Source organism: Dasypus novemcinctus, chromosome 7 (genome assembly GCF_030445035.2).
Source record: "Dasypus novemcinctus isolate mDasNov1 chromosome 7, mDasNov1.1.hap2, whole genome shotgun sequence".
Classification (NCBI taxonomy): Eukaryota; Metazoa; Chordata; class Mammalia; order Cingulata; family Dasypodidae; genus Dasypus; species Dasypus novemcinctus.
The window spans coordinates 14,963,061-14,979,557 of record NC_080679.1 but is presented as its reverse complement, the minus strand read 5'-3'; the positions used below and the strand labels follow the sequence as shown (position 1 = coordinate 14,979,557).

Genomic DNA, 16,497 nt, shown 5'->3' with positions numbered 1-16,497 from the left:
TCCCCTATTAACATTCAGGATGATATTTCCTACCTTGAATTCCAGCTTTAAATAATTAGTGGATTTTATTTCATCATTTTGGGGATCCAAAACTATTGGAAGAGAAGTCTTCTATAAATTCATTTTGAGAGACATAGAGAATAATCTCAAACTGATTACCCAGAAATTGTCATTGTAGCATACCACCATACCACAGATTCTATTCCTTGAAAGATGAAACGCTTATAAATAGCATTTAAATAATATAAGAAATATAAATTTTCCAAACCCTAAACTAGGTGCCCCTTTATATTCAGTTCATGGATATGACCCTAACTGATCGATATGTTCTTTTTTAACATTCCACAAATTGCCTTTCTCATATTCTCATATTCTCAAGTCAGTTCTCCTTTATTCCTGAAGAACCACTTCCCAAAGCCTTTTCTCTTTTGGTTCCAATTTGCATTGTTAGTCCCTGTCTTCTGAGTAATAACCCTCTTTGCTCTGGGTTGAATTCACTGTTTCTCTGATCATGTATCTTCCTTTTTCCTGATATATCCTTTTTTTTAGCAAGTAACTTCCTTGTGAAATGGAAGAAAATTTTTGCAAATTGACAATGTTTTTTGATTTTTAAACCTTCACATTGGATGGCTATTTCAGTTGGATACAGGTTTTTTTCTTTATAAATGATTTTCCTTAAAAATATTAAAACAATTGTTTAATTTTTTCCAGCATTCAATATTGTAGGCAAAATGTCCAGTGGCAGTGTGCTTCTCACTTGTTTTTGTTTTTTTTTCTTTTTTTGTATTGTATTTTTTTATTGACTTTGTAATAATATTACATTAAAAATATATATATGAGGTCCCATTCAACCCCTCCCCCCCACCCCACCTCTCCCCCCCCCAGCAACACTTGTTCCCATCATCATGACACATCCATTGCATTTGGTAAGTACATCTTTGGGCACTTCTGTACCTCATGGTCAATGGTCCACATCATGGCCCATAATCTCCCCCATTCCATCCAGTGGGCCCTGTGAGGATTTACAATGTCCGGTGATTGCCCCTGAAGCACCATCCAGGGCAGCTCCATGTCCCAAAGATGCCTCCACTTCTTATCTCCTCCCACCTTTCCCCATACCCATCAGCCACCATGTCCACTTTTCCCAATCCAATGCCACCTTTTCTATGTGGACACTGGATTGGTTGTGTCCATTGCACCTCTATGTCAAGAGGAGGCTCAGATTCCAGATGGATGCTGGATGCAATCCTCCCACTTTTCAGTTGTAATCACTCTAGGCTCCATGGTGTGGTGGTTGTCCTTCTTCAACTCCATCTTAGCTGAGTGTGGTAAGTCTAATAAATCAGATTGTAGGTGCTGGAGTCTGTTGAGGCTCAGGACCTGGCTATCACATTGTCAGTCCAGAGATTCAAATCCCCCAAATATATCTTAAACCCCAACACTAACTGCACCTCCAGCACATTAGCATGAAAGTCTTATGAAGAGAGATCCCATCTGAGTCCAGATTCATCTCACATAAACACCATTTCCAAAGAGAGGCCATCTGACCTGGTAGTTAACCCCATCGGCCATGACCATAACTCCCATGGGTCTCTTTAGCCCTCAAAAGAACCAATACTGGGGGTTGTATCTGCTTTATCTGTCTCTCAGACTCTGCTCAGTTGTGCATAAGGGCAATCCTTCTGACAGCCTCCAGACTCTTTTTTAGAGACTCGTAGCCATATAAACTCATTTCTCCTTTCCATTTCCCCCTTACATTAGGTCAAACAACATTTTAAAGACTTGTTATTTTATGTAGACAGGGATATTCTGCTGATCTGCATTGAACCTTCTGTATAAGGTCATTTTCCAGTTGCATCATCAGTTGGTAGTTGATAGTGGTCCCTCGGTGCCAGGGAGGCTCATCTCTGGGTGTCATGTCCCACGCTGGGGGGAAGGCATTGCATTTACATGCTGAGTTTGGCTTCGAGACTGGCCACATTTGAGTAACATGAAGGCTGACAGGAGGAAATTCCCAGGCACAATGCTGCTCTAGGCCTTGTTCTTATTTTAGGCTTATCAGCTCACAAGCATAGTCATTAGCGTCAGGGGCTCACTGTTGAACCCTCACTCCCTCCCGGTCCCCGCCGCTGCACCTGGGAGACTGTCGCTGCTCCCCTAGGGACCACAACAGAGCACCACTGGCCAGGAACCCAGTACCCCTCCTGCTGTGGTTTTTAATTGTTGCCACTATGAGTATATCCAAACATTACCATGCACCCTGGACATATGTTCTGTACAGCTCCCTGTCAGCCATATATCACCTGTCAATGGTATCGTATTTTTTTGAAGATATATAGATCACGAAAAATGTTATGTTAAAAAATATAAAAGGTTCCCACATACCCCACACTCCACACCCACCCTCCTTCCACATCAACAACCTCTCTCATCATCGTGGCACATTCATTGCATTTGGAGAATACATTTTGGAGCCCTGTTGCACTGCATGGGTTATAGTTTACATTGTAGTTTACAGTCATGTCTTCCTATCCCAAATCCCAGAAACTTTCAATATCATTACTTTAGCTCTTGGTATAATAAAGATTTAAAATTATCTATCTAGATAAAATCCCATTGTAAAAGTTATGACTTAAAAATATGAAGACAAAAATTCAAAGGCAGGATCACACTATAGAAGATTTATTTTCTTTAATAGTTTTCTTTAATGGAAAATCTACTAAATAATTAATCAAACAAGAAACACTAGAACTCCTTCCTCTGACCGATGAAAGTGCATTGAGAATGAACAGCTGTCTGTTAAGCACCAGACACTGGCTTGGCTTGGGCCATTGCTGGCTTTAACCCAGTTAATTCCATGATACAGTTCATCAGAAATGCTCCTGGCCATTGGCAAAATAAGTGAAAAGCTTTGGACTGCGAGGGGCTTAAAATGAACTAAAGATCTAAACCTGCACTGTCCAACAGAAATATAACATGAGACACATAGGTAATTTTAAGTGTTCTAGTAGTGACATTTAAAAAGTAAAAAGAAACAGGTGAAATTAATCTTCATTATATATTTTATTTGAACAAATATATCCAAAATATTGTTACTTCTACATGTAATCAACATAAAAAAAATATTGAGATACTTTACATTCCTTTTGTTTTCAAGCGAAGTATTCAAGATCTGGGGTGTGTTTTGCGTTTATAATCCATCTCAATTCAGACTAGCTACATTTCAAGTGCTATATGTGTTGTTCATTTTTAATAGATCTAATCAAATAGCTAAGCTCTAAAGTCTACAAGAATTGAAAATTTCTTTACTGTAAATGTGTTGATAACTGCATTGATTTTAGACTAATACATAGATATTGCTCCCTTTGCAGAATTTCGTTAGTAGTTAAAAGAAGCACAAAGGAGTTTGGGTGGGGGCAGGGAGAGGGAGGGAAGGAGAGAGGGAGGTAGAGAGAAAGAAGCTTTGTTGTCATAGTATTTGTCTGGTTCAGATCCTTATTGTTTTAAGTTTGTTTTTTTTCCTCCAGCAAATTTTAATTCTATGAGACATTTCTATACCACCGGCTTATATAAAATCTGTGTGAGGATGATGATATAGTCTAATTAGGTACTCAATTTAAAAATATTGGAGTTACTTATGAATTTATTTATTATCCATTAAAAAGATGGTGAAAATGTAGCGAAAAAATTTTATTCTATTTTCCCTTTGGTGAGGGGTGTAGGGGAAGGACTGGTTCTAACGTGCTCTGCCATCCAGTTTAATTGCTATTGTTCAACAGCATGTAAAAAGGCATCGATAGCGAGCTTAGATGAATAAAGTTTATATGAAAACAAAATGTCTTGGAAGCCCTCTGTGACCTAAGGAAGTCCCATAAAGTAGTTGTTCTCAAAACGTGGTCGCTGACCAGAAGAATCTGCATCTCCAGAGTTCTCTAGAAATGAACATTCTTAAGCCCCAGTCCAGACCTTCTGAATCACAAACTTGGAAAGGTGGCGACAGCAGGTCTATGGTTGCACCAGCCCTCCACATGACTCCATAATGTATTCTTGTTTGAGAACCACTGCTCCAGAGCTTAGTGTGGACTTGTATTTTTGTTGCTTTGAAAATTTTACTTCATAGCTTACATTTCAAAATAATGAAGTAATTCATTTTTGTTCCTTTGAAGATAGCAATATACAATATGTGATAAATTTCAGATTTAGTGAAAGCTTTGCTCTTGATAATAACTATTACATTTCTTTCTCATAATGAGAATTTCTCATAATGCCTTGTATTTTTACTTTGGCTGTGGATAATCTCAGAACTAAAAATGAGGATTAATAACTAACAGCCCCTCAGAGTAAAAGGAAAAATAAATTAATCTCAATACTTAATATTCTACATAGGTAATAAAAGTTTCAAACAATTTGTAACTTATCTGAACATTTTTCCCATTATGCTCAAACTCATCCAATTTTGCAGTTGATTCACTTTATTGAGGTTTAAATGCTGGGCTGATGAAGAGCACAGAACAAAGGTCATTTGAATTAACCTGAATTAGAACAATAGGTGACATCAATGTAATTCAAAGCATGTTTATACAAACGGCATCACCTTGGTGGGTGGAGGAGAATTTGTGTCTGCTATCAGAAAAGTGCTGTAAAGGGACTAAGCGCAACCAGGAACTTAAGTCAAACTTCTACCAACTTCATGTAGTGTGATCTAAGTCTGTCAAAAATGTTTGATGATGATCAAAGTACAGAAATAAGGCAGAGATGAAAGGACTATCTCCTGGAATTTTGTATTTATCTATGTATCCTCTTTTATAGAGCAAAACTCCAAGTCATCTTTGGAAGCCATAGGAAATCAATTTAATTGCAGTGATAAGGGGGATAACAAAATGACTCTTCTTATTGTGTTTATCATTATTGTCTATGAAAGTCAATTTGAAGCAGCGGTATAGCCAAAAATGATTGGAATCCATAGGAAATGTTGCTCAGAGTCCCTTTTACTGAGCTAATTAGGAAAAGAACAGAGAAGGAATGTTCTCTAATACAAAGGCTACTGTTACTGCCTACAGCTGGCCTTGTGGAGGAAACGGAGGAGCTGAGTCCAGAGAGAAATGAACTCAGGGAAGAGGGGATCCCAGGAACCCTGAACCCTGGCAGACATTGGCAGCCATCTTGCTCCAACATGTGGCAAAAACGTTTGGTGAGGAAAGTAGCTTATGCTTTATGGCCTGCTAACTCTAAGCTCTACCCAAATAAATACTCTTTATAAAAAACCAACTGATTTCTGGTATTTTGCATCAGCACCCCTTTGGCTGACTAACATAGGAAGAATTTTTAAGAACTGCAATCTCTGTACTTTTTTTCTGGAGGATTAAAGATGCTAAGCACAGGCATTTGGTGAATAATTGGTGCAGTGGCACTAAACATGGACTATTTTTTTCCCCAGAAAAAAGTCCCCTCCCAGAATAAAATGATGTTTGAGTATAATGAACATCTGGAGCCATTTGTTCTGTTTTGCTTTTTTAAGGATTTCCATGGACAAACAAGTTTAAGTCTCTGAAATAGAGACCCCAAACCAGTTTATCTTAGGAAAAATTGTTTTGCTTCTATTGTCCCATGCTCTTCATTTCTACATTGCTTTTATCTATTCTCACCCTTCTCTCCATCACTCTAAATCCTCTCCAGGGTCCCAAAATTGCCAAGTATCAAGACTGCACTGCCTGCTTTTGTAATTAGGGCTTCTATCTTCAGGATCTTATATTTTTTAGTCTGCTCTATATTATTTTTTCAGCTCGTAAGTGCAACTTTCAAGCCTTATATAGCATCCAGATACTGCATAGTTACTTATTGGGATCCACTTCCATGTTGCAACAAGCTCACCTGCTTCACTCAGAACAACAAATGTCTGTCATTTCTGTCCTATTTCGCCAATTTCTCCAGTTTTCTGGCTCACCTTTGAGGGATGGCCTCTCATCAGAAACTCCCACCCATCTCTGATTTTCAGGATTTTTAGTACAGGAAGATGAAAGAAGACTCACACATTTGTCATTTTAAGTAACCAGCTGCTTTACAATTAGGATGTATTTAAAAATAGACCAATTTAATTCCATCAGTAATAAGATGACACAAATAAAACAGGCTTATTCGCTAACACTGATTATGTATTTAAAGGATTTGGCAAAAATGTGCATTCAAAGATAATTCCTCAATATACCTTTTAGGACTTTGTAAGACATTGTTTAAATCTCTTTTCAACTCCTGTTTTTTCCATTCACGGTGACACCTGGGCTCCGGGGTTGGCCACTTTCCTTTTCCATCCATGTGGGTAGTGCAGGGACAATCCAGACATGAAGAATAAAGATGGCTTGCCTGTTTCTTTGCTGTCTCCACAGTCATTTCACTGTATTCTTTTAAAGGAAATAAAATCATAAAATTAAAAAAATTTTTTAAAAATCTCTTTTCAAATCTGCCCCATTTTGAATTGATATTGGACTCCAAACTTATATCAGACTCCAACTGTCCATCTCAATTTGGATACCTCAAAACAGTCTTAAAAACCTTGTATCCAAAAGCAACTTTCTGATCTTTCTCTACCAGGGGGCTCCCCTTGTAGCTTTCTCCTCCAAACTGATGAAGACTCCATCCTTCTAGCAGCTAAGGCCAAAAAATTCATTGCCCTTCTGCTTTCTTTCACACCATTCATCCAAGTCATTATTCAATTCTACTGATTCTACCTGTAAAATATATCCAAAATCTGACCACTTGTCTCTGTCTCCACTGATACAACTCTGTTCCAAACCACTGTTCTCTCTCACTGAGATCATGGCAGAGCCTCCTAAGTGGTCTTCCTACATCTGTTTGTTTCACTTTCATCTATTCTTTATCAATAGCCAGAGCGATTCTGCTAAAACATGTCAGTTCACCTCACTCCTTTATACAAACCTTACAGGTTCCCATTTTCTCTCATATAGTGACCAAAAAGGCCCAGTCTGATCTGGCCCCTCTTCTTTGACATCTCTACTGGCCACTTCTGGTTTTGACTGGCCCTCTAGCTGCACTGGTCTTGTCAATGTAGTTAAACAACAGACTGTTCCAAGCTCACTGCCACTGGAATTTGGTGCTCCCCTCACCTGGAAGGCTCTTCCCAAGTGTCTGTTCAGACACATTGACTCAAACCTCACTATTTTGGTTAAGACCTTCCCAGACCACACTTTATTCTTTTTAATTTACCTTCCCTCTCAACTATCCCTATCAGCACTGTCTACTTCTTTTTTTTTTTTTTTTTTGGTCTCTAGAGGCCTCATTACCTTCGAACATGCTAAATATTTTCCTTACTTTTAAATTCTTTTCTCCACATATTAAAATCTAAACTTCATGAAGTTAGAGAATTGTCTTTTTTTTTCATTAGTGACAGTGTCTCCAACACCTTGAGGCATTCCTGGAACACCGTAGGTGGTTAATAAATATTTATTAAATTAATTATGGGTGCATGAGTTGACAGTATAGGAAATGAAAGTAGCTATAATTTTTGTAGCTTGTATCATGTTTCGGACACTTTACCTATAATTGATGCAGTTACTCTCTATCACTATCCCTAGCCGCGAGATGTATATGGAAACTTAAGAATTCAAAAAATTAAATTGTTCAAAGTCACACAATTTTAAGAGAAATGCTCAGGATGTGGATTTTCTTGTTGCCCTTTGTACCTCAACAACAAACTAGGTTTTCCTAAAGGGAAACTTTACAGGTTCTGGGTCCATTATTTATATATATTTATCATTTTCTTAAGAAAAGTTATATCTATATACATGAAGATTCTTGGATGGGCCTCTTTATTCATACATATTTATATTAGCTTTCGCTAATGAATGCATTTCTTTGCTAAATTAATTTGAAGCCCACTCTCAGGCTGTTGCACATAGCCTTACAAATCAGGCTCTGCTAAGCCTGCATGGCCATGTTCTGGGCAGGACAGCTATTAGGTGAGTAAAAACAAATACTTCTTTTACTCTCCAGACTGGGGTATTAGAGGTCTTCTGATTTTCCCATTTACTCATTTAGCAAACTTTTGAGGATTGTCCACTGTTAAAGGCCATGTATCTGGTACTGTAACTAAATGTGATACTGCGGATCTCAAGGCATCTGAGAATTGAGATGAGAAAGTTTCATAAATAATAATTTCTTACATTTGTGCCATTTTTATAGCCTTTGTAGTACTTCTACTTACATCATTTCATGTAATTCCCACAAGAACTCTATGAGATAAGTTTTGCTTAATCTTATTCACAAGGAACATAAGACACCAATAGGCCAATTGGCTTGCCCAGGATTCTCACAGCTAGGCATTCCCCTACATAGTGGTAAAAATAGGAAGGGTAGATAAACATTTCATTCCTATTTAATTAAGAGTACAGAAAGTCATACTGGCTGATAAGTACCTTGATGTCCAGGATGACAATTTACTCCCCTTCCCATGCATAGCAGTACCTAACTGTTTATTTAGTAAGATACTGCAATTTATATATTTATTTACTTATTTTATTAAAGACATTGTAGGTTTACAGAAAGATTATGCAGAAAATACAGAGTTCTGATATACCTACCCCCATTTTAACCTTTTGCACTAGTGTGTCAACTTTGTTACAGTTGATGAGAGGATGTTATTAAAATTGTACTACCAATTATAGTGCATAATTTATATTAGGGTTCATTGTGTTGTGCAGTCCTATGTATGCTTATTTTTGTTTTTAATTTTTGTTCTAGCAACATATATGCCACTTAAAATTTCCCCTTTATACCAATTCAGATATATAATTCACTAGCGTTAATTATATTCACAAAATTATACTTTGAAAATGAGTCAAAACATACCTTAAAATGAGAATGACTCCTTCAAAAAGTCATCCTTTCAGCTGCAAACTTTTTTCAACAATACAACAATTATTCTCAAAACTTAAGAAATGTGTCTTGGAAATCTGCAATACACTTTCTTAAATAACTAAAGCTGTGGCTGTTAATCTTTACCCTTTGATAGAAGCTTTGACCCTTGTAAACAGGCCAAATTTACTTATTATGAAGTCTCATGAATACGATTTTTGGCAAAGATACATAATGTAATTTAGGGTTAAAAATTAAGAAAATTTATAATGAGACAACTTTTCTTGCATGCCTTAATATGTTCTAAGTCAGCCTTCCAAGAAAGGTATTTAAATGTTCTGAGCCATGAACATATGACCATTTAGTTATTTAATTCCTAAAATTGTTTTGAAAGTCATACTCTTTTAGCATCACAACTTGTACATAGTGATTCTCAAGAACTGTACTTTGTTTTCAATTCTAAAAGAATATTAACATAAATAAAAAGCAAAAGCACACCAAATATAAATGGCAAATAATTATATAAAGATGGTTCAAACTCACCAATATGCAAAGAACTGCAACATCCCCTGTGAAAATGCAATGTTTTTGCAAAGTATGATAAAATGAGCTCTCTCAAACACTACTATACTTTGAGGAACATTTGGAAATATATATAAATATGCCTTTGTGCTTTAAATTGGTACTTTTATACTTGGAAAGTGTAACAAAATAGGAATAATACACACACAGTTTTTAATTCAAGAACGTTAATTATAACATTGTTTATAAAGTTTAAAAAATGGACACAACTTAAATGTCTATATAGGGAAGTTGAAATAAATTATAAAGAACCAAATGAATTTATGCGTGAACTAATAGTAAAATTCTTAATCATTTTCTTAAAGTGGAATTTGTTTACAATACAATGTTAAGTTAAAATCAGAATGTAAATGCATTTGTTTAGTTCTCATACCATAATTGAAAACTGACTGAATAAAAATACATCAAAATGTTCATCATAGTAGCAGCTGAATTGTAATGTCATGGATAATTAAAACCTTATTTTGAAAACTCCATCACCTGCATCAACATGACATAGCTATTAGGACTAAGAACTCGGAACATCTGAATCAACACAACTTAGTTGTTCCTTCCAGGAAACCACTATCCAGGGAATATAAGACTTTAAAGCAATGTATAACTTCAACATTTGTCAGAAACTCCATGGAAAACAATTTATATGAAATAATACTCGGCTCACCTGGGCAAATGGCTTACTTAGCAAACCAATTTAAATATCAGGACCCTAAAGAACCTCATTTCACTATGTTCACTAATCCTAAACCAGTCCTAAACTATTTTATGTCATAAATTATGCCTAATTCCTTCTTGAAAGACATGCCCTAATACACTTGAGACCACAGTCGAAAGCCCTATAAATAACCAGCCTGACTTCCTTCTTCTAAGACACTGCTAAAACTGCAGTGAATCCTAATAAATAGCTTTGCTTTATTAACAGGTTACTGCTGATATTTTTGAAAATCAACAATTGGCTCTTTCCCTCCCCCCCCACCCCCCCGTTTTATATGAAACATGTGTTGCTTTTATTAAACAAGGGTTTAGTTTTCTGGCGTAGATATTATTAGTTCAATAACTGCAATCCGACATGGAAATGTAGTCAGGAAAGCAATATAAATATTATACTTGCAGTGATTTGGAACTGTATGTACCCTAGACAAACATGTTCTTAAAGTTAATCCATTTCTGTGGATATGAACCTTTGTAAATAGGATCTTTTAATGAGGATTCTTCAGTTAAACTGTGGCCCACCACAACCTGAATGGGTCTTAGTGCTCTCACAGGCATCCTTTGTAAGAAAAGGAAACTCAACCTGAGAGAGAAAAGCCATGGAAGCAAGAAGCTGAAGTCAATGTAAGCCAGAAGAGAAGGGAGAGACTAGCAGACACTGCCATGTGCCCTACCATGTGGCAGAGGAGCTAAGGATCACCAGCAGCCAATCTTCAGGAAGAAAGCATTGCCTTGATGATGCCTTGATTGGGACATTTTCCAGACTCTAACCAGGAGCAAATAAATCCACATTGTTTAAGCCAAACAATTTCATGGTATTTGTACATGCAGTCCAAGAAGGGGGCTGTTTAAATAAATGATAGTATAAATTCATGTAATAATATTAGCAGTTGAAAGGAATGGTACAGTTTTTAAGAGTATTAGGGAATAATCCCTGCAATATATTACTTACTAAAGAAAATAAGATCTAAAGCTGTGAATGAACATTTGTGATACATGCACACATAAGCAGAAGCATGGATACACACACACACACGCACACATATGTAAATTCACACAAACTTCCAGTAACCCACCCTATACACATATGTTGGCCTAAGGTCACATGGCTACATACAAATACACATGCATATACACACTTTTGTATATGCTTAGAAAATCTCTGAAAGGACACTCAAGAGACTGTTGGAGTCACCATTGTGCGCTACTATGTGCCTGACCTCCTAGAGCTGCAACTTGGTGACACAGCATCTCTCAATGATGCCTCGGTTGTGACACTTTCACTACCTCAGAACTCTAAGCTTTTAATCAAATAAATTCTCATTATAAAAACTAACACATTTCTGGTATATTTCATTGGTAACCTTTAACAAACTAAGACAGAAATTGGTACCAGGAAAATGGCGTGCTGCTGCTATGCAGACACCAAAAATGTTTGAACAATTTTATAAATGGATGGGGAGTCGATTCTGGAAGAACTGTGAGATGCTTGATAGAAATGGACTAGATTCCTTTGAAGAGATAATTATTAAAAATATGGACAGTAAAGGTATTTCTGATGAGGCCTTAGACAGAAAATGATGCCTGCATCATTGCAAACTGGAAGGAAGGTGAGAGGAAAAGGATAAATTGAGAACTGAACTCCTGGGCACAAAGAAACAAGAAAGTGATGCTTTGAGAAATTTTAAGCATCTGGAAAATGAATCTCCAGAGGAGAGGTTGCATGGAGGACCAAATTGAACATGGAACCAGACATTTGTTTCAGTGTAAGTCAGGATTGGAAATGCAGATATCCAGAAAGGATTTGTGAAAAGTCCTGTTTTCTCATGGTTGGTACTTCATAAACTGCAAAATAGTAGTTTGACAACTTGTCTATGTGCCTAAGTGCAATATTTCTCACTAAATGTATAATATAGAGAACTGCTTAGTTCCTTGAAAATCATGGTTTGGAAAGGGGGCCTTGTTATCTGGGATATAGGGATCTTTATAAAATTTTTGGAAATAACTTCTTTAAGAGTAAATGAAGGGTGTCAGCCTATGATTTTTACATGCTACTCAATTCCAATAAGAATCAACTGAACCACATGTATTTCTAGCTAGGAATTTAATTTTTTATGCATCCCATTTCTTTCTCTAAGTCTTATGGGTGTCTACTTAAGTTGAGTGAAGTTCAACTGTATGGCAGAGCAAATAATGTAGTTAATCACCATTTTCTCTATAGAACCTATACATATACTAGAAACCTTATTTGAAATAACAGTTATTAATAGAAATTACCCTCATTAACATTTGGAGTGCAACCGGTGTATGGACAAATGAAGTCTGTCCCTAGAATGCCACTTGAAAAATTTAGTTCATTCCGAATTCTAAGTATAGAGGACTTAATGTGGTGACTTAAAATTGGAATTTGGCTATATATAGCAATTTCCACATTAGCCGCATTGATATCCTTTCCTATTTAATAATATCCCCTTCCTCCAAATACTCATAGATTTGGCCAAAGCAGAGGTACAGAACAGTGTTTGGCTAGTTACATTCATCTTTTTATCCAAATGCCCAGTTAAAGCATCTATATAATAGAGATGCTTACATTTGAAATGTTATCAAAATTCTTTCATACAGAAGTACTGCATATTTTCCTAAGACCAAATGAATCCTAGGTAAGTAGAATAAAATTTCCTGTGAAAGATCTATTTTTGAACTCAGGTTTTAAATGCCACTTTCAGCCAACTGACGGTATTCTATTGACCTTGAAGTACATGTGATAAACAAAGGACTCTTTTGGATCAAGCACAGGTGAATCTGAAACACAAACATGCAGTGAGCAATAAGAGCAACGGAAGACCGGATGCTTAGGATAGCTCATGTGGGAGCGAAAAATGATATTGACTCTTCTAAATGGGAAGGTATTTGGGTGGGGTATGTTTGCTTTATTTAGTCCACTCAAGGTCACGTCATTTTTCTGATCAGCATGGCTCTTTTCAAAACCAGTCCAAAAAAACATATTTCTTTTGAAAACATTTATCAAAAGGGTCAAAATATTCCTGAACTTCTGTTCTTATTTTAAACCATTAAATACTTTCCTGATACAGAAGTTAATATATTCTGAATCTCAGAAATCTGTATATCTTTAGTAGAGATATTATTTATCCAAATTTATTCTGTAACAAAACGTGTATCACTGGGAAAGTAAACACCAGAACACTAATCGGAACCTATTGTCCGGTATAGGCAATGGTTTGTCACAGGTTTGCAGAGATTCTGAAAATAGCTTGAATAGTCTGTCTTTACACTTTGTAAAATGATATATTTACATGTCCAAGTTTCAATAAATGAATTTAAAATGTGGTATTCAACATTATCCAATTATGAGGCCCATAAATCAAGAGTATTTGCTAAGTGTGGGGTTGAATATTTTTGATTATTTGGACATCATAAAATTCAAAATTTTGTGCTTATAGTATATATAGTTAGCTTTAGTCTGCTTGCTCAGAGAACAATAAAAATCGTATCCATATATTTGAGAATGTAGTGATTTAGGAACTGTTATTTTTTGAACTTGTAGATTTTACTTTTCTCTCTCTTCATGCAAACTAAGTAACTTTTGATCAAATGAATGTACTAACTTGTTAATTTCTATTCCCTAATATAAATATGTTTACAATAATTTGGAAATATTATTTTTTATTTATAAAATCTTTATTTTAATTTTCCTGTTACTCCCAAGTGTTGGCAACAAGATCATAAGAGAATAAGTAAATGGTATCAGTTGGGAAATAACTTAATTAAAAAGGCAACTGCTTAAATGTAAGTATAAACAACTGGGTTCGTTTGACTTTTATATACTTGATACAAAAGTGACTACTAAAATCAGAGTTGATCAGCCTGTCAGCCAAGACTCACAGATGCTCACACTGCTAACCACAGTCAGGAACCTTCTGGACTCAGCACCTCTCATTCCCAGAGCCTTGGCTGGGACCCAGGCTGTCAGCAGTCCAAAACCCATCCATACTTGCTGAGCTAAGTCTAATGATTTGTGTTAGAAGTAGTAGGTGAGCTGCGCTCTATCATTTACTGTAGAATGGAGCAAGAATGCTGGGGCTCTGCTGACTTACTGAGGTGCCACCGTAAGATTTTTACACTGCTACAATGACAGGTTTGTAGATTTCCTGTTTCTCTCTTGGCCTCTAGTCATTCAGTCTTTTGTCATTAAGTGGTCACTGCGATCCTTGCTGTAAAGCGACTAGGAATGCCATCAAATGGCAAAATGGCCGTCATTGCATTGTTCTTGGCTAGGGGCGGTGGTCATCTTTATGCAGCACAGCAAATTTAGTGACTGTTTCTTTAAGAATGGTGAACTTGGTGAGAGGGTTGGTGAATTCTAGCCCCCTGAAGAGTAATAAAGCAGCATGTTAAATTGCCTCCCAAATATGGCAAGTTTACAGGAAGCAACTAGATCTGCACACTAAGAAAACAGATGGAAATTTAAGTCCAAATTCACATGATTAGTATCAAAGTCAACTTTTGGAAAAATCAACGTTTAAGCGAATGCAGATTTAATTGATGTTAAATACTTTAAACACTCTTTGTCAAAAATGCCTGGCTCCAACCAATAATCAATTTAGTTTTAGTCTCCTTTCCTTTTTCTGTTCCTTAGCAAATCCAAGAACCAGTCAATTTCTTAATCTGATGTCAAGGGAATACTTTAAAAACTCCCATTTAAACTGTGTCTTTCTCCATACTATCAACTACCACTGTGTGATATTAATAACCAGAAATTGCTGTCATTTTATATTTGATAATAGTGAAATTCACATTGTCCATAATTATTAAGAAATATGCCGTTTTCACAATAGGAAGCCCAGCCACACTGACAGTTGTAGATTTGTAAATAACCCGAATTTTTGTCTGCCAGGAGATAACATTAACCATTTATCATTCCTACTCCTTGGCATATAAAATGATAACAAATCTACTGGGAACTACTCAATTTCTCTGTATAGCTCTTTTTTTATTTTTTAAGCCTAACACTCCCAGGAAGAGAGGAAGAGGGTCTTTTCTCCACAGCTGAGGAGTGTCATGGGCAGTGGCTATCGTACAAGCTTATCAGAATTAATGAGAACATTAATATAAAATACCTCCTGTAATGTACAGCATGTGGGAGGCCATCAATAAACATCAGCTACTATTATTCACTAAAGGTATACATTATGCCTTTCCTTCAAAGAAACAATGCTTCATAAAATATTTGTTAGGGAAAAATTAATGTGCATAATAGCTCTTTTTTTTTTTTAATTGCTGAGAATCCTTGCAGAGTTATAAAGCAAACCAAGATAAGCTACCCTATGTCCCTAAAAAAATCTTATTAAAAGAAAACCAGCAAAAGCATGAAGATTGCAAAGGCAGCAGGCTTGATTCCAGTACTTGAAATTACTGCAGCATGATGTGCAATTGCAGTAGCCTACTGGTGACCAAGCGCTTTGATGGCTGCCAACAATACAGGAAGGTATATTTCATCAACTATTTTATTAACTATTTTTAAATTATTTTATTCTGACCTTTATGTTAGATTGTGAACTCAGGAATGGAAGGCTTTTTCTTTTCCTTTCTTCCTAAGTGGCTCAAGGCTGGAATAACAGAGTTGGCAGGGCTCACTGCTTGCTGACAGCAGCTGAAAATGAAGACTTCTTCCCTCAAATCATCTGAAGTCTTTGTTTCAATAAACCTTTTATTTCAAAAGCTCCTTAGTGCCAAAATCATTGCTTCCACAATAAACATTTCTCCTTTGGAAAGAAGATATTAGTTTGAGGATTAAACTTTTCCAAAATAGGATAAGCATTTTCAGTTGTTGTTAAGATATATTTTTCTTTGAGTCAGAATGTGTGTGTTTGTGTGTGTGTGTTGTTTAATCAGCTTACTTAAAGGTGCACTGACTTGCCTTAAATACACAAATATTTTGAAGCCAATTTTTCCAATATGCTGCAAAGGCACAAAATATTTTAAAAACCAATTTGCAGAAAAAAGTGCAGGCTCACTCTAATTATTTTAGATCCTCACACAGAAATGCTTTTGGGGGTGACCATACATTCTGCACTCCAGTTTCCTTGGTAAAAGAAAGTATGTTTGTTCTTATTACTATTAAACATAGCAGCAACTTTACAATTCTTTTTTGAGTTCCTTACCAAATTAATTCATATATACATTTTAAAACTCAAATAACAACCCAAGGTTTATGACTAAAAATAACAATCCTCTCATCCCACAACTTCCAACCTTTGATTCTCATTGTATAAGGGCTATCATTTTTTACTTTTGGCTGTCCCATCTATTCATCTACAT

At 36.1% G+C, this 16,497-nt stretch overlaps 1 long non-coding RNA gene across 1 annotated transcript in view; it reads left to right on the top strand.

Moving 5' to 3' along the window:
- The first annotated feature begins 14,220 nt into the window (after positions 1-14,220).
- The window catches only part of LOC139439275 (uncharacterized), a 163,808-nt gene continuing 161,531 nt past the window's right edge, over positions 14,221-16,497 (top strand). Inside the window, exon 1 of the long non-coding RNA XR_011649154.1 lies at positions 14,221-14,314. This is a non-coding gene — a long non-coding RNA (uncharacterized lncRNA). The remainder of the gene's footprint in view (positions 14,315-16,497) is intronic.